General features: G+C 40.8%; 1 long non-coding RNA gene across 2 annotated transcripts in view; it reads left to right on the top strand.

The window, feature by feature from the left end:
* The window catches only part of LOC309871059, a 40,782-nt gene extending 19,075 nt beyond the window's left edge, over nucleotides 1–21,707 (top strand). For both annotated transcript variants that reach the window (XR_014314997.1, XR_014314998.1), the window contains exons 2-3: nucleotides 10,217–10,415; nucleotides 21,622–21,707. This is a non-coding gene — a long non-coding RNA (uncharacterized lncRNA). The remainder of the gene's footprint in view (nucleotides 1–10,216; nucleotides 10,416–21,621) is intronic.
* Nucleotides 21,708–22,983: the final 1,276 nt, after the last annotated feature.

Here is a 22,983-nt window from a genome sequence, read left to right as displayed (position 1 = left end):
ATAAACATTCTTGTTGAAGTCTTCTCTTAAAGGTGTTGAGGTATGGTGACCCCAGACCCCAGACCTTGCCCACTGGTGAGGCAGACCATCCCAGGCCATGCAACTGCCCAGAGTAGCCCTTCCTTATATCCTGGATCTTTCATCCACTAGGTGCTACTTATGGCTTCTTATGGAGGGGCCAATATTTGGGCAACTGTGCAACCTAAGGGCAGTAAGCTCCAGAAAGGAAGGAAACATGAGGGAATTTCTAGTTTCACTGCTCAGGGTTTTTTGAGGGGTTTTTGGTTGTTTGTTTGTTTGTTTTCCCCTATGAAAAATGAAGGCTCACAGGACAGAAGTATTCCTTTGATCAGTGCTGGGGTGGGGAAGCAAATTTTCTTCTCCCTATTATTTGGAAGCAGGCAAAATTAGTTAAAGTGAATAATCAGAAACAATTTTGGAGGGGAAAAGATCACAACAGGCATTAATCCATGTGGTGAATGTGGACTACTAATTCAGTTGTCTTTGGGTGTTTACTTACATAAACACAAATGTGCATTCTTGGATCAGGAGAAAACAGCAGAAACTTGATGCATTTTGAAAGATGTAGAAGTACTAATCTTTAGAGGTACCGGGCTGTGTATTTGTTAGCTATCTGTATATGGGTATTTTTTTCAGAACTTGTTTCTGATTTGATAAATAGTCTATATTCACTGTGGAAAACATAGTATACTTTAATATATTGAAATTAAAGTTCTTTGTTGAGAACTTGTCTGCCTCATGCAAGTGCCTCCAGGTATATAAAAGGTGGGAGGTCGGGGTATCAGGTGGTGGGTATTATAGAGGGCACGGATTGCATGGAGCACTGGGTGTGGTACAAAAACAATGAATACTGTTATGCTGAAAATTTAAAAAAAAAGTAAGAGAGCTGGACATACAGCAAGTAGTAGCTCAAGTCCAACACCATGTAATTTTTTGTATTGATTATGAAATTTAAAGAAGGAGAAAGAGACTTCTTTTTTTTAAAATTCTATTTCTTTTCAGTGTTCCAGAATTCATTGTTTATGCACCAAAACCAGTGCTTCATGCAATACATGTCCTCCATAATACCCATCACCAGGCTCACCCAACCCCCTACCTGCCTCCCTTCTAAAGCCTTCAGTTTGCTTCTCAGAGTCACAGTCTCTCATGGTTTGTCTCCCCCTCCAATTTCCCTCAACTCACTTCTCCCCTCCATCTCCCAATGTCCTCTGTGTTATTCCTTCTGCTCCAGAAGTAAGAAACCATATGACAATTGACTCTGCTTGACTTATTTCACTCAGCATAATCTCTTCCAGTCCAGTCCATGTTTATACAAAAGCTGGGCATTCATTCTTTCTGATGGAGGCATAATACTCCATATTGTATATGGACCACATCTTTATCCATTCATCCATTGAAGGGCATCTTGGTTCTTTCCACACTTTAGTGACTTTGGCCATTGCTGCTATGAACATTGGTGTACAGATGGCCCTTCTGGTCACTACATCTGTATCTTCTCGGTATATACCAAGTGCAGTTGCAGGGTCATAGGGCAGCTCCATTTTAATTTTTTTGAGGAATCTCCACACTGTTTCCCAATGTGGCTGCACCAAGAAAGGGACTTCTTATTAATTCTTTGGAACTGGTCAAGTCTGATACCTCAAAGATGAATTCTTTCAGACATAAAGTAGTTTATACTGATTCTATTTTTCAGATTCATCTACAAGGAAAAGGCTATAAAACTAAAGTCCCATGGATTTGATTAGGGTAATATTGGATGTTAAAGTACCTGAAATGATGAAGAATGTCTGTACATTCTTCTAGATTTGTTTCAGTCCTAAAATAATATTAAATTAGTTGTAACATATGTGAAAATATCCTTACTATTAGAATTGCTTATCCTTTCTCAAATTGCTTAGTAGCTTAGGACTTAGTACTTCCACTGCTGTATGCCATAGCTGTAATAAGCAAGCAGTAACAGGAGCCACCATCCCACCTTTGTCAGGTCACAAGGCAGAATCAGAAACAAGCCTACCAAAAAATGTCATCCCTAATATTTTCTGGTACTTTAATTTTAAAGTTTTAGTTGAAATTCATCCAATCAAATATATAGCTGAGGTATATATTTGTGAGAAATCGAACTGTTTAGGGTGATGGGTTACACTCACTCCCCTAATCACATATTTTGTTTCCTTCCAGACATCCCTCATTTGAGACCAATGCCAGTGTATGTGCATTACTACAACTCAAGAAAATGAAAACATTTATAGTATAAAAATTCCATACATGGCAGTTCACATTGTTTTTATTAAATGGATTATAAATTTCTTTTTGGAAAAAAAGTATCTAGCTATAATCCAAAACACTCAAAATCGAGTTGCTGTACTGCCCCAAATCATACAAGTATGTCATTCCTCTTTTTCTTATATTTTACATAGGTAAAAATACACTAACACATACCAAAGTAATCGACTCATAGGGGTTTTGGTTCCTAAAGGATGCTAATTCTAGGGATTATGCTTCTGGGTGGGCTCTCTCTCTATTGCTGAGGTGTCAGAGGGACTTCTGAGGTAGCACTTGCCGTGCTCTGCTGACATTGCCATGACAAGGTGATCTTGGGGGCCAGGAAGATGTTCTGAGAAGATGGTGTTGTGTGCAGTCTCCTGGACCCTCTCATTTTCCTTCCTTTGCTCAAGAACCAGTGACATCAGAGCATAAGACCAGGTGCCTGTGTTGCCTTCACCCATCCCCAGCACCAGGCAGGCCCTCAAGAATCATGTAGGTGTGCTGTGGGAAGGACCTATTCGACTGCCAAGTGCCTTTTGGCATCTCAGGGGGAGGAGTGGAAGAGCATCTCAGGATTTTGAGGTGCCATGATGGAATGCCTGGAAGAAAAGGCCGTCTTTTGAAGGCTTTCAGTGAAGACCTCTTTCTGTGTGGGGCCCATAGTATACCTTCCCTCTCTTGTGCTCCTTGGTCATAGAGAACTGGGCTTTCCCAGCAGGTTGAGTTGCTTAGAGACTTTGTGCTGTGCAGAGAAGGACAACTTGGGGAGGTTTGAGAGCAGTTGCTTCATGGCAGGGGCCTGCTTTTATGCACAAAGCATGGTCCCCTTAGAGCAGGTTCGCTGATGCCCTGGAGTTCCCAAAAGTGTGACTAGGCCTGAGCTGGAAGAGTTAACACACCTGAGTGGCAGGTAGCATCTTGGTGGAGGAGCACCAAACTGAGGTCCAGAGCACGTGTCCTCATTGATTAAGGATTGACTACAGAGCTGGAGAAACTTATTGTCAAGAAGTCTGAGGAGGGTACAGTTACAGTAAAGAGCAGCAAAATACTTACTGAAGATTTTGAAAGGGAGCTTTGGGGTGCGTGGGTGGCTCAGTTGGTTAAATGTCTGCCAGAGATCAAACCTTGTATTGGGCGGGGGAGTCCCTGCTCAGTGGGGAGTCTGCTTCTCCCTTCCCCTTTCCCTCTGCCAGTCCCCCTGCCTGTGCTCACTTTCTCTCTGTCTCTCTGTGTCAAATAAATTTTATAAATCTTTTAAAACATAAAAATACAAGAAAGATTTGAAACTTAAATTCACTAGTTGTAACATGTAATAGGAACACTGTAACCAGTAATGATCACTGCTGAGAACAAAATTGATTTTTTTAAAGATTTTATTTATTTGACAGAGATTCCAAGTAGGCAGAAACGCAAGCAGAGAGAGAGAGAGAGAGGAGGAAGCAGGCTCCCCACCGAGCAGTGAGCCCAATGCAGGACTCGATCCCAGGACCCTGAGATCATGACCTAAGCTGAAGGCAGTGGCTTAACCCACTGAGCCACCCAGGTGCCCCACAAAATTGATTTTCCAATGGAATATCCCAGAACACTGAGGAAAATTTCAAAGAGATGGAAATGAGAAACGAATAAATAAGATCTGAGGTCAGGTCCCAATCTACCTTGCAAGTACCCTGAGGACAAAAGGAGAAAATAACAGAAGTTATAACTGAACTAATGCAGCATTTACTTGAGCTGAAAAACAGTCATGCCTTCAGTTCATAAAGCCTTCAAGTCCCAGGGAGAATTAGCAGAACAGACTCAAACCAAAACAGACATAAACCTATTTGACTTTCAGGAACTAAGAAAAAATTATCAGAGTTCCAAACAGAAACCACCAGTTCCTTCTAGAAAATGAGACAGAGTGTCATTGAATATTTATTTTAAGCTCTATCCCTCAGAGCTGAAAGAACTCTTTCTTAGAATCTTGCTTCCTATCACATATGTAAGCAGATGTCAGATTGATTAACATTGTAAATTGGTTTAAGTTCTAACTCTACAAACAAAATGATAAAGAATTTGGAGACAATCTAGGGGCATGTAAAAATTTGGGAAGTGGTAGACTACCTTAGGTAGAGATAAGACCCACAGACCATAGAAGAAGTGACATGCCACTTTATTTTAAAAATTTGAAAAAGATTTGTATATCAAAAGATAGAGTAAAGCTGCATGTGGGCAACAGGCTGTGAAAAGCATCTGTAACATCAGCTGTTCAAGGAGTTCATGTCTCTGAAGTGCCTACAAATTGAGAAGAAGACAAACAGTCTGATTGAAAAACAGACCAAATGAGAGGAAGGAGAAGTTCATGGAAAAGGAAATAGAAATGACCCTGGATTTCATAGTGAGCCAGGGAACACCATTAGTTCTGGACCATGTTGAGACACCTTTATTCACTCATCCTGTAGACAAAAACTAAAAATCATCAGGTAGACAAAAATTTGCATGAAATCATATATAAGAAACTCAGTCCCACTCTTTGATAAATTTTACAGTCTATCTTGTGTGATTGTTAAGTCAATTCAAAACAATCTATTTAGAGACTCTGACTGTTCCCTACTTGGTTACAAATTTTCAGGGAACCATCACTGTCTTTATTGAGAATAAGTTTCTCATTCTTAAAAAATACATTTGAATGATGAAAAGTAGCAAGAATAGCGGAATAACCACAAATTCAAGGTTCTAGTTTTCCTCCTGCCCTTAGTTGGAAAGGAAACTTTTCACAATGCACAATGTGAGTCATCTACTTTTATTATCTGACTTTCTTAGTTTCTGTAAAGTCTGACCTCCTGAATCAGTTTGGATGGTTGTCTCATCCTAACTCAAACTGTCTTAAAGATTAAAAAAAAAAAATACTTCAGTCTCGTGAAGAAGCAGCTCATGGCAGGGCTTGCAGAGAATGTGTTTTATTCACACTGTCCCCATGATTCTCTCCATTTTTCCCTACTCTGCCCTTTCCCTCTGGCCAGTTTGTCTTCCACCCCCTGCTGACTGTGTGATGGCTGCCCACAGTGGGGGCACTGCTTTCCTTGTTCACATTCAGAGACAACCCAGATATTTCTGTAAAGCTGTTTGTGTGAGTGAGACAACCTAGGTTACTGTCTCTCATAGAACCTATGAAACAGGTTCTAGTAGACAGACAGCTGGTTGTGTGAATGGCCCAGGAGGAACATGATTGGCCTCCAGGAGAGAACCCTTCCCTGTAGTGTGGATGGGGCCAGCTTCCTGTGAGTCACCTGGGCTGCAGTGGAGGAGGCACATGGAGCACTGGGGTTCAGGGAGGGAGGGGGATGGGGGAAGGGTGCTGGCAGTCAACTATCCAGGCCCAGTACTACCACACCCTGCAGACAGTCATACCTAGAAATGGTCATTGCCATTGTACAGATTCATTATGTCTCACAGTGAGTTCTTCTAGTAGTTTTTTAGTGCCACTGTAGCAAATGACAAATTTTCAGTGTCTTGAAACAACACAAATTGATTATCTTGCAGTTCTGGAGGTCAGAAGTTCAAAAATCAGTCTCAGTGTGGTAAAATCAGGGTGTTAACAGCCTGTGTTCCTTCTGGAGGCTCTAGAGGAGAATCCATTTTCTTGCCTTGTCCTGCTTCTAAAGCTGCCTGCATTCCCTGACTTGTGGCCCTTCATTGCACCACCTTTTATCCCTCTGTTTCCAATTTCACATTGCCTTCTGATTCTGATCCTCCTGTGTCCTTATGGATCCTCATGATTACATTGGGACCACCCAGGTAATCCAGGATAATCTCTCCCCCCCCCTCACACCTTAATTTAATCATGCTTGCTAAATCCCATTTGCCAGGTAAGGTAAAGTACTCAGAGCTTCTTGGGCTCAGGGTATGGTCATCTTTGGGGCAGTCAGGACTCAGCTGATCAGTTGCCTCATGTACTCCCTGTACTCCCTTTTATGCCTCACACCTCATCTCACACGTGTCTGCTATGTTCCTCCCTTCATCTACATTGCAAATGAGAAATGCAGCAATTTAAACCATTGAATATTAGATTTTGGAGATAGTTGCAGGAATAAAAACACATATAATTTTATTTGTGTCCTAAAAGTTTTTGTTTGGAATTTTAAATTTTATCTAATTGTCCCTAGGTAAAGTAAATATGACTCAATCAGTTGATCTGAAAAATCTTTTCAAAGAGTATACCGCTGTTGTAAAGGCCCTTCAAAACAGTATTTTGAGTGCTGTTTCCAAATGAAGTTTACACTTTCACCCTTATCACTGTATTAAAGGTCATGTTTGAGGGTTTTGTGTGTGTGTGCTTTTTTTCCAAAGTGAACTTGCTTCTCTATCTAAAACTAATACTTCTAACAGTATTTTTCACCAGGGAGGAGAGGAATTAGTGTATCTTCTAGACTAAGTTTTCTTTCCATAGTTGAAGAATCTGTTAGGACTAATATTCATGGGAGAAGGAAAAGACAGTAGCTCTTACACCCCGTATACTATGTTGACAACATCACCATAAGCCTGACCAAAGCTGTACATCTTGGTGCATCATTTCAGCTGAAACATATTCAGTGAAGTATAATTTATTCCTTAGTAATTCATTTTTGTGTGAGATAAAAGTACATCAACAGAAATTAGGGAAAGTGGAGTGGTAATTTTAAAATTTCATCAGTGACTGTTTTTTGCCAGTTCTATAAGCACATTAATTGATATTAAAACCCATAAAAGCTCATTTGGAAATGAAAAAGAAAGTTTGAGGTGGTATTAATTTTTTTAATGATATTTGTATTTATATGTATGATTACGCTTAGTTACACTTTGATTGAGTCCGAATGTGCCCTTCAACAATAATCCATGGGCACATTTGTTTCAACAATAATCCAAACACATTTGTTTGTTGACTGCCACTCCAGTACTTTCTGTGTCCTAGAGCTCCACCCACGTGGTGCAGGCTGCCCCCATCTGTGCTGGAGAATCATGACGGGGCATTCAGTGGCCTTAGGCATCCCCAGAGAGCTGCAGTTGCATCCTCTCATTTCCCACCTAGTTTGTGGGCATCCCCCTTTAGCTTGACCAGTGGACAGGTCTCAGTATGAGCTGTCTGTATGAAGGAACAAGATGTCAGGGGGGCAGGGGTAGTTGTTAATGGGAAGTTTTAAGTATCAGGTTGTATCTTGCCATTTCCTGAACCCTGGCAGTGCAGGCCTGGGCCAACCTGGTATGTCTGTTTCACCGACCAAATCTTCCTCATGTGCCCAAGAAGTGAAACCATATTTGCATTTGCCACCAGAATCAACTAATACTAAATAATAGTTGAGAATTCCAGCTTGATTATAGTGAGTGGAAAATGGACCTCTCTCTGTGGTTAATTCTTACGTATGATTTTAATGTTCATCTTCATAAAAGGGATAAGAAATGAGGAAACTTGGATTATCAGTTTGTTTTCACTCTCATCACTCACTGCAGTTATAATCGTTTGTCAAAATACCAAGATGTTTTAGGAAAGTAGTTTTTTTGTGGAGGGAGTAGGAACTAAGACCAAGGAAAGCATTGTTCTATCAAGAGAAGTCGTTTTCAATTTATGGTATGATGGGAAATCTATCTCGTATGTCCTCTATTTGGATAACAGAGCTTAGTTTAAATTTTTTAAACTTATTTTGATTTTTTAATTGAAGTATAGTTGACCCACAATGTTGCATTAGTTTCAGATATAAAGCATAGGATTTGACAAGTCTGTATGTTATGCTGCGCTCGCCGTACTGTACCACCAACTGTATTCCCTATGCTGTGCCTTTCATTCTGCAACTTACTAATTTTGTAACTGGAAGCCTGTTGTCTCCCACTGTACTTCACTCATTTTGCCTGTCCACCCGCTGCCTCCTCTTTGGAAACGATCAATTTGTTCTCTGTATTTATGGGTCTCTTTCTGTTTTTCTGTGTGTTCAGAGAACTTTTTAAGATAAATTGGTGACTTTAAACATATTCCTTGATTTACATTATTTTGGATACCTATTTGCCATGTTACCCAATTATTTATGTAATGACTTCAAAATTTGGTGGCTTAAAACAACCCTTTTGTCATATTACATTTGTTTTGGGGGTCAGAAATTAGGGCAGGATCTCATGGGGCAATTTTTATGCTTAATACGGCATTAACTGAGGTCAGTGGGTGGTGGCCTTCAGCAGGCGGCTGCTTGGTCTAGAGGATTCAGGATGACTTTATGCACATGCCTGTTACTTTGATGGGTACAGTTGGGAGATGAGGCTCAGCTGGCCCTCCACCTCCGTGCAGTCTTTGTAACAAGGTTGTTGGACTCCTTTTCTATCCACTCAGAGCTCCAATAGCAAATGTTCCAAGAGAGGGGTTCCTTTTGGACTTGGGGCTGAAACTGACACAGGTTTCTTCCACTCTCTTCCACTGTTTAACACAGTCACAGAGCCCATGTGAATCGAAGGGAATGGGGAGTCATAGGATTTGTGATCATTTTTAACGTGCTACATATGTTTATATGTGCATTTTTCCCCGTTTCTCTGACCTGTGGAAAGTGGAAGTTATTGATCAAAGAGTCACAGGTTATCAAGCTGTACGAGAGACATTAGACTTAATCCAACCTCCATACTTTATAGATTAAAGAATAGGGACGCCTGGGTGGCTCAGTTGGTTAAGCGACTGCCTTCGGCTCAGGTCATGATCCCAGCGTCCTGGGATCGAGTCCCACATCAGGCTCTTTGCTCAGCAGGGAGCCTGCTTCTCCCTCTGCCTCTGCCTGCCATTCTGTCTGCCTGTGCTCACTCTCTCTCCCTCTCTCTCTCTGACAAATAAATAAAATCTTTAAAAAAAAAGAATATATATGTAGGTGCACATGTACATCTCCATATCAGTTATTATACATACACTTGTATATCACTAAAAATGAGTAAAATTTTATTTTTCTGTGGAAAATAGTTGATGCATAAATAGGATAAAATAATTTCTATAGGACAGCTCATCTTAAAGTATGACACTACCTTTGATAAGCCACACAAACTTAATAGCTAAGGCATGAAGAGGAAAATATTAGAATCTTCCATTAATTTTCCTTAGAGATTGGTAATTGGATATTTGCTTTCAAACAATCCTTGGTAGTTCCTGAAATTACTACTTTGTATTACTCTTATCATTTGTTGTAAAAATATGCACAGTGGGTAGAATTTTAGTGGTATTTGAGTTATACATTTTTGACACTTGAAAAATAGTGGAATTTACAAAACTGAAGCAAAATTATACATGTATTATATTTGGAAGAAACTAATTCTTTGGGAAGATAAGTGCAAAAATCTACAGTATACATGAGCATGAATTATTTTATTTCTTTGTGCTCTAAAAGCCTTCTAAATATTTAAAGTTTTATAAATATTTCAGTTAAGTTCAATCTGAGATTCTGAATATAAAGCTCAGATCAAGATTCTTCTCATGAAATACCCTTTAATGATTTTGACACTCCTCCATCACATGTTACTTAGTCCATGAACCAAATAATGCTTTCCAATATTGTGGCTGCAAAAAACCACTGAACTTTCAGATCTCTGTGACCACAGAATGAGTGCTGAATTTAGAAACCAAAGGTGATCATAGTATAAATTCTTTGACACAATCTGTTCTATAATTTTGTAGGTATAAGTTAAAGGTTTTGGTTGAGAAAATTTCACAGCCTCCCTCCGTGAAATAATATAGTGCTGTCCTGTTAAAATAAATGAGTTGGAGAAGGTGAATTGGGGAATTGGTAAGTACAGGTCCTGGAGCCCCTTGTGCTTTGAGCAGTGCTGGTGTTTAGCTTGCCTTCAAGTTGATGGGAACCAGAGTTTTTAAAAATAAATCAAGTCATCCATTTCACCAGGTGTTATTCTTGAATGCCAAAGAGGCCCACTCAGAAGTGGTATGCCTTTTTTCCAGACTGTTGGTGGTGGCACATACCAAGAGAGGGTATGGGAACTGGATGGCAGTGGTCCCTCAGTACAGGACAAAAACCATTCCACCACCTTCTGCGACCAAAGACTCAGCAACCCCAGCCTTTGTAGCATTGAAGAAGAGCACAGCACTGTGTGCTCATAAGTTGACTTATGTCAACTTTGTGAACAAAGTCTATCAGCAGGTTAGTGTGTGTGTGTGTGTGTGTGTGTGTGTGTGTGTGTCTGTCTGTCTGTGTGTCTATGTGTCTGTGTGTATTGTGAGTTCATGAAACTGAAGAGAGTTTTGTTGTTTTTGTTTTTATGTTCAGTTAGCCACTGTAAAGTGCACTGATAAGGACTGAGGCAGAGTTGCCACATGTATGAAATGCACCAGAAGTGATAGAACATAAAGGGGCAGGCTCTGGTCCCTCGGGTGGAGGATGACAGCTCCCTGTGTGCAGCCAAGTCCATGAGTGGCCCACCCATCTGCCTTGGAGCCTGAGCACCCTCAGCCTGGATTAGGCATCTGATGTGTCCTTAAGGACAGGGTAGACAGACAAACGGATGGTTTCAGCAATCATGTGAGAATGGGCATCTGAAAGGAGAGAGGGACCACAGGGAAGAACATTTGGAGGAGAAGATGCCCCCTTGGGAGCACCACCTGGAACTGTCCCCTGGAGCTGGGGTGATATGCTGGGATGATCCTTCCCTTGCCTCTATTTGCCCCTGGGTTATCCTGTATTGGGTTCCCTCAGTGAAAAAGAATGAAATGAAATCCAGGCCCTCCAACCAGTCTAAGGCCACATTCACAGCTTCCTGCTCTCCAGCTCTGACTTGTGACCCCTACCTAGGACATGAATCTTGCATGTGTGAACAGTGTTTGGGTAAACATCCTCCCTCTGTTCTCAGCTGTTCAAGCTGTTCAAGAGGGTGCTGTCCCATCAATACCTTGGCTCCTTTTGGTCCAAGAGGAATAAGTATGGGCATGAGCTCTGGCACCCACAGCATGGGCCCTCATCACCCAGTTGCAATGGCCAGCTGCGTCATTACCATGTGTCTTGGCAACCCAAGCATGACAGCCTGGGACAGGGCCATGGTGGTGGAGTACTGGATCAAGGTGGCCAAGATATGCTATGGGAGGCCCAGCTGAGTTGCTTTCATGATCCTAAGAAACTGCTTTTCTATCTTTAAAAACGTCTGTCATTAGAGAGAGTTGTGCAGCAGGGTGCCAACCTGGAGCCAATTCATCTGCCCCATGTCTACCTTTCTCTTGACCCCAGGGCCTGACCTTGATACCAGTCCCATTGTCTGTGTCTTGAGTGTCCCTCCTGTGTCCTGGCCTATGTACAGCCTAAGGAAGGGTGGGTGTAAGGTGCTAGGACTGACCAGGGGCTCTTTCTGGGACACATTGGTTGTCTACTTTTCAGGGGAATGAAATCAGCCAGCACAAAAAGAATAAGGTGAGCATATGTGGAACTTCCTATAGGGAAGGGGAGGCAGTGAGTATCAGAGATGTCCCTGGGAAGAATATTCCTTGGTTCCAACCCCTCTCCTCCTTCTCACATTTCCTGGGATAGGTTGCTAAGAAAGGAGTGGAAGACCCATCTAGTCAGTCAGTAGGGATCCAGGAAAGGCATCAAGAAGGACTTCCTGGAAGAGGGACTAATTCTACTTGCCTCTGAGAACAGATTGGGACTGGATGAATTTGCAGGCAGGAGGGTGGGCGTGTGTGCCAAGACCCAGGACCGGTCCCCTGTCCCGCTGCTCAGCCTTCACCTGGCCCTGCAACTCTGCCACTCAGGCTCTGTCTGCATCTGTGCTTCTTTCTCGGCCCAGCAATACCAAGTCCTCATGGAACATCATACTGCTCTAGGCGGCAGAAGAGAATTACTGCCCAGAGCGCTACCATCCATTCGCAGCCTTTTTTCAATGTGGAAAACACAGGATGATTTCTTTTCTTCCCTCAAGCAATGAAATGAGATAGCCTGTACATGATGCAATTCTCATGGCACAGTGCCATTTTTATTTCAGCTCTAAAGAGATTTTCAAACATACTTTCACCAGTTCCTGTCTTCTTGCCTTTCTAGTCAATTTGCAACACTCTTGATAGGGTAGCAAACACTTTTTTTTACCCCCAAGCTGAGTCACCTCAAGCAGGTAACATCCGTACTTGCCACAGGAGTTAATACACAGGAGTGTGCACCCTCCATCATCTATAAGGGCCTCACTACACATTTTCCAGGCAGGTGGCATGGACACTGGCAGCTGATGCTTTTATCATTCATGACATCAATCCCTTTTGTTCACTTGTGGGTAACTATAGTCAGGGTCTCCATCTCACTCATGGAGGTACCATAGCTCTCCAGCTCACCAGCAAACAGGGCTCTCCCCTCTCTCCCATAGAAGAACCTGCAGAACTAAGTGACCATGAGCTGGGAAAACACAAGAAGTATACAAAGTTCCTATGTGAATTCAGCTCAGCATGACAATTTTAGATTGGTCCCACTTTGGGTTTGATCCCAGTGTCCTTGAGTCATTCTAACCTTCTTGGCAATTGACTCCAGACAATGGCTCACCATGATAGAGGGATTAGAAGTTCTTTGGAGACAGGTGTCAGCACACCACTTTCATCACCCTTTGTCGTGGAAGACTATGTCCCTCATTTGATTAAGATACTCTTCGAACATTAGTGGAGCAGAGTACAAAAAAAGGCTCACTTTGAAGAAGAGCTGAGCTTGGGGACATGTCCAGTCATATATCTCACTACTCCCATCATCCACATAGGTGGTACCCAAAATGGGCAGGGTACCATTTTGAGTACACGTCTCCTGCTGACCCACCATACCTATTCCTATCACCATGCCATTGCATTAGTTAGAATCCCAGTATAGGCCCGTAAACCTCTTTCATCTCTGAAGTTGGAGCTCAGAAATAATCATCTACATCAGCTTCACAAAACAGGATTTGACAGTGATTTAATGGATAGAACCTGCAAGGCACAGGATGGAAAAGAAAAATAAATTCACACACTGGAAATTCAGAATACTTAAAATCTTTGTGACTTTAAAGACATTATCAAGGGAAAGCACAGTCTTCAAGATGGGAGAATGTATTTGTAAACAAATACAGGGGCTCAATATCTGCAATATCTAGAGATCCCAGAAACTCAACAACAAAAGACAAACTAAATGTGATGTGTGAATGTACACATGGGGAAGAGACATAACCTCAAAGCTATGCACATGGAAAGAAATTTGAAAAGATACTTCCCTTCACTAATTTTTCAAGAAATACAGATTATAAGAAGGAATAAGGTATCACTTCATATCCCTGAGGAAGATTTGCCCCAGAAAAAGAAAAAAAAAAGACTTAGAAGAAAAGAAAATATCAAGTATTGGCAAAGAAGAGAGACAATGGAATGTTGTTCATTGTGTGTGATAGGAATGTTTAACGGCATCATTGTGAAACCAGTACAGCAGTTCTTCAAAAAAAATCAGTATTAGAATTATTCTAGTAATTCCACTTCTGGAGTAGACATCCAAATGGGCAACATAGTCTTGAAGACATACCTGAACACACCTTTTCATGGCAGTATTATTCATAAAAGCTAACCCACGAACGCAATCCAAGTGTCTGTCCAGGGAAGAACAGATGTTGCATATACACGTGTTGGGATAGTATTCCTTTTGTAAAGAAGAAAAAAAACATTGACATGTACCACAACATGGACAAACATTGAGGATATATGATAAGTGAAATGAGTGTTCATAAAAATACCAAATTTGACTCCACTCTTAGGACCTACCTAAAGTAGATCCCTAAGGACAGAAAGTAGAATGGTGTTTGCCACGGGCTGGAAGGTGGTGCTTATGGGAAGATTCTCACTCATGCTAGAGAGTTTTAGTTTTACAAGATGTAGTGAAATGGGAAGATGGGTTACAGGGGGGTTTACAAAGATAATAATGTATTTAAAACATTTAGAACTTCATGGACTGCATGACCTAAAAATAAATTACACTGAAAGGCTGAAAAGATGGAGAAATGAACACAGGACCATTTCATCTGCCATTTATATCCTTCCAGGTAGGCTCTATATCAAGCATTTTACTCCAGCCATTTTCCTTGAGATAACTTGGAGCAAACAAAATGTTGTCCTTCTGTGCCTACTTCAAGGTTTAAAATCAGAATTGTCCCAAACAGGAAAATGTTATTTGAGAAGTTAATTTTTAGAGTTAATTTATTAAGATACATTTTCCTTGAAAATTTTTTAAAACTCAACCCAAATTGAACATTTTACTTCATCTACTTGAGTTTTAATTTACTGTTTTTTCAACTTAGAATCCATTATTCATGCAGGTGGCTTGGATGGTTTTATGCCTATCATAATCTACTGACTTAAGGTTCTGCTGTTTTCAGTTTTGTTTACGTGTCACTCGTTTACCAAGTCAACTTTCCTGAGGTCCATTATGAATAGTAAAATATTTCTGGCCCCAGTTTTATTGATATAATTGATATAGAGAACTGCATACATTTCGGATATACAACATAATGATTTCACTTTCACAGGACCTAAAATGATTACCAGAATAAGTTTAGTTGACTGTCATCATCTCTCAGAGGTACAAAAAGAAAAGAAAGAAAAAAGAAAGGGAAGTTTCTTTGTGTGATGAGAACTCTCAAATGAAGGGAGTTAAGAACTCTCAAGAACTCTTAACACCTGTGAAATACACCATAGAGCATTATGAAGTGTAGTCATCATGTTATAAATATTACTTATTTATCTTAAAACTGGAAGTTTGTACCTTTTCACAATTCACTCAATCCTTGCTCCATCCTCCAACCTCTGCTTTTGGTTCCTTTAAGCTGGTGTCTTTTTCTAGTTAGTTTTTCTCCTTTTCTTTGTTTCTGATTCTGAATAGAAGGGAAAAATATCTACCTATTCATGTATCTAGTATCTATCTATGTAGTATCTATCTCTATCTCTATCTCTATACCTGCATATAGATAGTATTTACTTTCCTCTGCTTCATTCATCTCACTTGGCATAATGCTTGAGTAGTAAATTACTATTGTCACACATAGCAGGATTTCCTTTCCTTATGGCTGATTCCTATCCCAATATATAGGTAAACACTTCTTTATCCAGTCATCACTAAAGGGCACTGATGTTTTTGGTGTCTTGGATCTTGAAAATAATGCTTCTTGAACATGGAGGTGGGTTCCTGGAGTTCTTTGTTTTCATATTCCCTGGTTTTCTATGGGTATGTTCCCAGACATGGAACTGTGAGATCCTATGGTAGATCTATTTTTATCTTTTTCCAGGAATCTTCATACTGTTTTGCATAGTGATTTTCCCAATGTGCATTCCCACCAGTGGTGTCTAAGGGTTTCCTTTTCTCCATATCTGGCCTTTGTTACCTCTTGCCTTTCTTAGGATAGCTTTTTCAGTTGATGTGATGGGATAGCTCATTATGCTCTTGTTTGCATTTTCCTGATGGTTAGTCATGTTGAGGACCTTTTATCCTACCCATTCCTCATGTGTTTATGTCCTCTGGGAAATTGCAAGAGCACTCCAAACACTGTGTTTGGAGCCTAGTGACAAGACTAGTCTCCATGAGACCTTGAGGGTTGTCCCAGGCACATATAGGGGTTGGTGCAGAAGCACTCTTCTGGCTGAGGTGAGGATGCTGTAAAGAGCACACTGAGAGAGTGCACAGAAAAGGAGGAAAGGGAGGTTTCTGATGTCTGTTCCTCTGCCCTTGGAGCCTGGAAATTGTACTCCTTTGCTCCTGTGACTCTGGAAAGCCAGTGACTTGAGGATCCCCTTGCCAAAACAAAACAAAACAAAACAAACAAAGGAAAACAGCATATCTTTCCTGGACTTTCTGCTGGGCCTGGGCTGTCCCAGGACAGCTGGAGAACAGGATGCAGGGCACACCCCGTCCTCAGTACCTAGGCAGTACTGCTGGAGGAACTGGAGCAGGAAGAGTCAGGCTGAGACCATTGCGATTGTTCCCCTGTTCAGAAACAGCTTGAAACTTGGAGTAGCACTTGTCCCCACAGTCTAGGTGCTTAATAGGGAAGGTGGGCTCCAAGACCATCTCAATTATTCATTCACTAACTCTACCCTAAAGCACTCCCCTGTGGCCAGTTACCTTGGTGGTCCCATGCATGGCACTGGAGATACCTATGGCTCCTCTCCTTTAAGAGCCCACAGTCTAGAGATGGATCAATGCAGGAAACAATGCCATGCAAAATAAAAGAGCAAGTGTTTCATGTGACAAACAAAATGTGCTCCAAAGGAAGGCTGCAAAGTCATTGGATAGGAAGGCCTGAAAGGCCTCGCTGAAGACAGAATGAAAAAAAAAAAAAAGAGCTATTCCTCCACAGTCTGGGTGCATTCTGTCAGGAAGAAGGGACCTCTGCTGCAGAGCCTCAGTACCAGAAGCTGGTTTGGCCATAGGGGATGAAAAAGGCATCCAGTGTGGCTGGAGAGAAACTGGGAGGAGAGCAGAGGGGAGGGTGGAAGTTATGAATTGAGAGATGTTGGTGAAATTGAGGAGCCAGGGGAACCATCTGGCTCTGTTGCCTGGAATGTAAACTGGTACAGCACTCTGAAGAATAATGTGGAATTTCCTCAAACAGTTGAAAATAGTGAACCAGCAATGCACTACTGGTTTTTACCTCAAATATACAAATGTAGTGATCCCAAGGGGCATGTGAACCGAATGATCATAACAGAAATGTCCACAGTAGTCAAAGTATCAATGGAGCCTAGATGAGCATCAACAGATGAATGGATAATGATGTGGTATATATGCTAATTGAATACTGTGCAGCTATCAACTGCCCCCCCCTGCAAAAAAAAAAAAAAAAACATTGCAGCAATGTATTTGGAACTTGAGGGTGTTATGCTACATGAAATATGTCAATCAGAAAAAGAAAATCATCATCTCACTTATATGAGTAATTTAAGAAACAAGACAGAGGATCATAGGGGAAGGGAGGGAAAAAGGAAACAATTTTAAACCAGAGAGGGAGACAAACCATAAGGGACTCTTAATCTTAAGAAACAAACTAAGGGTTGCTAAGAGGGAGGGCATTGGGAGGGATGGGGTGACTGAGTGATGGACATTGGAAAGGGTATGTGCCATGGTGAGTGCTGTGAATTATTTAAGACTGATGAATCACAGACCTTGTACTCCTGAAAGAAATAATACATTCTAAAAAACAAAATAACAAATGAAAATATGTACTTATGAAAAAGATATAATTTTTGAAAAATAAAACTGACCTTCAGAAACAAAACAATGTCATGGGAAAGACAGATATCTTTAAGATAAAAGTACTTTAAGTATGAACCTCTTTTAAACTCTTAAAAGAGTCAAAATGATTGCTATTAAAGTAACATAAATGCCCACAGAAGCTTAGGTGTAAATATCTCCTCATGCATAAAATAAATGATCTAATCTCTGAAGTTAAAAATGAAACTACTTCTCCCAAAACATTTTGACATAAACATTGTGCAAATACTCAAAACATGTTTCTTTCCCTGTGCTGACAATCACATTTAAAGTTTCAGTCCTCTAGCAGCATCTTTGGTCACCATCAAGGAGATGGAATCAAAGGTTACTCAGAAGTACACCAGTAAACTGCAAAAACTCTGTGCTACAGCCCACTTCAATGAGTACAGTCTCTCTCATGAGGATGGAAACATAGTACCTATCATTCCGTAAATGTGATCAGGTCTCAGTATGGAGATGGCTTGGCAAAGCCCACCTAAATATCAGATGTAGGCTCTCAATGGGATCTTAACCTGAAAGAAGGAAGCAATCTTTAAAAAGAAAAGTGGACTGGAAGTTAGGCAAGAGGACCCTCCCAAATTTTTCTGAGGAAAAACAAACAAACAAACAAACAAACAAACAAACTACTTAGATCTCCTGCTGACAAGTTTGAGGCAATAATTAAAATTTGGACCTCAAACCATATTTTCCCCCACCACTGTATTTCAAAGAGATGTTCCACCAAAAAACAGAGCCAGTCTCAGCAAATTCTTATAGGTCATCCTGAGGTAGATACATGCATGCATGTTAGTCAAATGCATACAATTTTGTAACTGCTGTGCCATTTAGAATACTGGGGCTTAGTGGAAACTCACCATTGTTAAGACTACCTGATAACACTAAAGAACTAGTGGCTTTTGATTGAGTAAGAGAAGTTAAAGTGCCCTCCTCCCTCTCCTTCTCCTCTCACCAAAGCGTATCAATTAACTTTTGGTCTAGAGCCAGCACTCACTGGGCTAAAGCTCTCTCATAGCTATGGTTCAAGTGCCTGTGCTCATGGGGCTATTTTGTCCCATACCTCTCCTTAATCTGTGTCCTTGTCTCTTGTCTCCATGTTCATCCATTCCTGGGCAGAGTCTGGTGTGCCTCAGTTTAATATTGGCTCCAGTGTGCCCATGAGGACCTCAGGTGGTTGGCAGGTCAACAGACTCTCCACTCCTCAAGAGAGTGTGTGTCTGCACACACAGCTCTCTTCCTGGACATCTTGCAAATCCATCATCATTGCAACATGTTCTTGGAAACACCTTCTCCTGGTCATCATCGTGCATGACCACTGGGGCTTATCAGCCCTTCCTCTTCTTAGAATAGGTCCACACTTTTACTTTGAACATTTGGCTTACCCACAGTTGCCTATATCCACTCATTTCTACACACACACACAGAGAGAATACTCCCAGAAAGGATAGACTTAACAAACAGACATACAGAATGTCTGATCCATATCTACCCATTCTCTTTAAAATTAACCTGATAATTTGTTAGAGCATCAATGGAAAATGAATACACACTTATTTGATCTATCCCATCTTGTTGCATTCAGATACTCCTGTATGTGTAAAGTAGCACAGCTTGGCAGTTACAAGCCAGAGTCAGAAGTCAGACTGCTAGGGTCCAAATCTAGGTTCTGGACTTACCGTATAACCTGAGCCAGTTCCTTAAACTCACCATGCCAGAGCCTTCTCATCTGTAAAATGAGATACTAACAGTGCCTACCCTAGTGGATTGTTAAGGAAGTTTAAATGAATTCATGTATACAAGTGAATAGTGTCTGGTACATGAAAAGTACATTTTCCCCACAAGATATGACAGCAGCTATTTTCTAAGACACACTTTAATATTTTTTTAGTTCTTTTTTTGCTTCTCTTTGATTTTTAGGAGGCCCCATTCTGAGCACAGAGCCCAACTCAGGGCCCCATTTCACAATCCTGAGAAGAAGACCTGAGCTTAGATCAAGAGTTGGGCACTTAACTGACTGAGCTACCCAGGTGCCCACTGAGGCACTCTTTTTAAATAAGAACAACACTAAAAAGAAAATTTGTGTAGTAGAGCACATAGCATAGTGTTTCAACATGAAAATCACTGATCAATACCTGAGAACTTTGCATGGCCACTTTAGATATTTCTTAAGGCCCTAAGTTCACCAAGATACTGCTACTCTAACAACCACTATGAAATCCTTTTCCTTTTTCCTTTCCTTTTTCTTTCTTTTTTTTTTTAAGATTTTATTTATTTACTTGACAGACAGAGATCACAAGTAGGCAGAGAGGCAGAGAGAGAGGAGGAAGCAGGCTCCCTGCTGAGCAGAGAGCCTGATGTGGGGCTCGATCCCAGGACCCTGGGATCATGACCTGAGCCGAAAGCAGAGGCTTAACCCACTGAGCCACCCAGGCGCCCCTCCTTTTTCATTTTAACTTCAAAAAGTTTCTCTTTATGTATCACCCCTGCTTGGACTTGTAAATGCCCCACCCACACTATGGTTATATCCACCCCTACCTCTTTCAGGTGCCTCTTCAACCCTACTGGCTGCCACTGTATGTATTGATTCATGTGAAGAGAAAATGAATAAATGAGCAAATGAAATCTAGTTGGACTAGATTCTACAAACTACAATCAATTAGTTGGACTGATTCTATGAACTTCAAACTTCTGTGGGCTTTTATTGTATTCTATAAATACTCTTTGAATATATTTTGAGGAGGGCTGGGTCTAGGAAAAGAAGAGTGAGGGGGCTGCACAAGATTTAAGGAGGCACAAAAAACTCAGTAATTAAAAATAAGTAACATTTTAATACAATAGCTTCTAAAAGCCAAAATTAATGCAAAATAAATCCATGATGAACATTATTAAAGTTTTAAATAAGTGCCAGTGTTCAGCAGGTACTGGTTATTGGAGCCTAAGGTAGAAAGAAAAATGTGTACCACTCTAGATATGTTTTTCTGGATTCGGAATAGTTAACTTTTTTTTCTAGAACATTTAAGTGTTGAAAAAATATTGAAAAAAAAATCTCAATATCGAGCCATCAAAAAGTATTAAAACTCACCGTGTGCTTAAATATTTTGTTTGTAACACAGAATGCATTATAATTTTACTTTCCTGGCTTTAATGGAACAAATTCAACAACATTTTTGAAATCTTCCTTACTTATCTCATTTTCAATTGTGAGAACTGCAATGCTTGATAATTTCTCTTGACAAAGTAACAAGTTTTTTATATATCTTTTTAAGGTCAGTAGTTCAAAAAGATCATTCTAATCTAAGTTTAACATTATAAAATGGATTCCACCTTGGTTTTAATTTTTAAAAAGCTCTCTCTGAATCATACCTCAAGCCAATTAATAAGCAAAGGCAGTAGTATACCACACCAGGAAAGGGACAGAAACACGGAGAAACAGCCTTTGGTGTGCGCTGGTGTGCAAGGTGTGCCAAAAGTTGCCAGGGAAGCAGGAACACGGACCTTTCCGGCACTGCAGTATCTACGGTAAATCCTCAAGAGCACCAGTCCAGTGAACAAATCTGAAATTAACCTCAAAAGGAATCAAGGACCTAAATGTGATACATTTTAGCTATAGAATTTCTAGAAGAAAACATAGATTTTTGTGATCTTGGGTTAGGCAAAAATTCTTTAGGTCAACAAAAGTACAATCCATAGTAGAAAAATGTGTAAATATGTGGATCAAAAGGAAAATGTTAATTGGTACAGCCACTGGAGAAAGCAGTATGGGAGTTCAAGATATTAAAAATAGAGTTACCATATGATCCAGTGATTCTGCTATTGGGTATTTACCCAATGAAAATAAAAACACTAATTTAAAAATTTTAAAAAATGTATAAACTGGACTATAAAAGTTAAAAACTGAGTCTGGGGTTTCAGAAAGCCAGGGCGTGTCTGGTGTGTGTGAGGGGTTTTTTTTGTTTGTTTGTTTGTTAGTTTAGTTTAGTTTAGTTTAGTTTTGTTTTGTTTTAATTGGGGAGTGAGGAAGCGATTTTCAGAGGGTGTTGTGCGGTGACGTGGATTTTAGATAACCTCCTTGCCCTCTTTCCTTTCTCTGTCCATTTTGTTTGTCCAGAATTATGTCCCCACAGTGTTTGAGAATTAGACGGCCAATTTTGAAACTGACACACAAAGAATAGAGTGGAGTCTGGCACACTTCGGGTAAGAGTGTCATGGGACCGTGCGGTGCTTGGGGCAGGTTTCCAGCAGCACCGGGTTGGGGCGGGGGGCGGCTGCTGTGTGGCATGTCTCAAGCATCCAACAGCGCACCACCAGCGCACTCTGTGACCCTCGTTTAACTTTACCTCTTCAGAGGGGTCTCTTTTCGATGAACGTTTTGTCCCTTCGGTGTGGGGTGGGGGACAAAGATGGGTAGGGGAATGGGAGTGGGGAGAGAAGGGCGCTGTGTGCCCACCGGGTGTTTCGCGGCGGAACCGCTTGTAGCCAGGTGGCCGCTCCTGAGTCGCTTGTGGGCAACCAAGGTGGCCTGATGGGGGCGGGGGCAGGGTGGGCGGTGGGAAATGCCTGCGGGCCTCAGAACTACCTGGCTTGAGGCGGGAGCGCTCCAGGAGCTAACCTGGTGACTGTCGGAGAAGCGGGGAGCACAGAGGGAGTGGTAGGAGGTGGGCGAGAATCCCAGAAGCCACGGTATCCGTTCAGATGAGCCCAGCAATAGACACAGATAATCTGTGTTTCTGCAAATGTGTGGTGTACGTGGTATGTGCACGCATGTCAGACAATACAGACAAGTATCTGTAGCTGACAGGAGGTCATTTAATAAGACACTTGGTCGGATCAAAAACTGGCAGTCTTTCTGAAGAGCAAGTTCTTAATTCCTAGTAATAATCTTATAATATTGCATAATTTTTACCCAATCATGTTTACTTTTAGAAATTCATCCATAAGCAAATAATAAAAGATTATTGTAAAGATACTGTTATGAAGAATTCCTTCAGAGCGTATTTATAACATTAACACGGAAAGAGCATAAATACTCAATTACAAAGGAGTGGTTGCATAGGTTCTGGTACTACTATGGAATGTTTATCCTCAATATGACCATTGAAAATGTTGAATAAAAACATTTAATGATATGTAAATGTTCTTCATAATATGCTAAGTGAAAAGAGAAGTTACAAAATTGTATGTGGAATGATTCCATTTTTGTTAAAAAAAGAATAAAGGATGTTTGCATGGAAGTGAAACTTGAAGAAATGTCACAAATCATTAATAATGATCATCGTGGAGCAGTGAGAGTATAAATAATTTTTACGTTCTTTTTTTAAATCAGAGTTTTCAACTTTTCTTCAATATTTATGTTTTCCTTTTGTAATAAGAAAAAAAATGCACAGAGCAATTTAATGTGAATCTGTGAACTACCAATTTGGCTGTAAATTTTCTAACAGCCAGCATAGGCCAGAATGTTACCAGATCCCTG

Source organism: Mustela nivalis, assembly GCF_964662115.1.
Source record: "Mustela nivalis genome assembly, chromosome: 8".
NCBI lineage: Eukaryota > Metazoa > Chordata > Mammalia > Carnivora > Mustelidae > Mustela > Mustela nivalis.
Note: the sequence above shows the minus strand (reverse complement) of the source record. Positions and strands in the feature narration are given on the sequence as shown.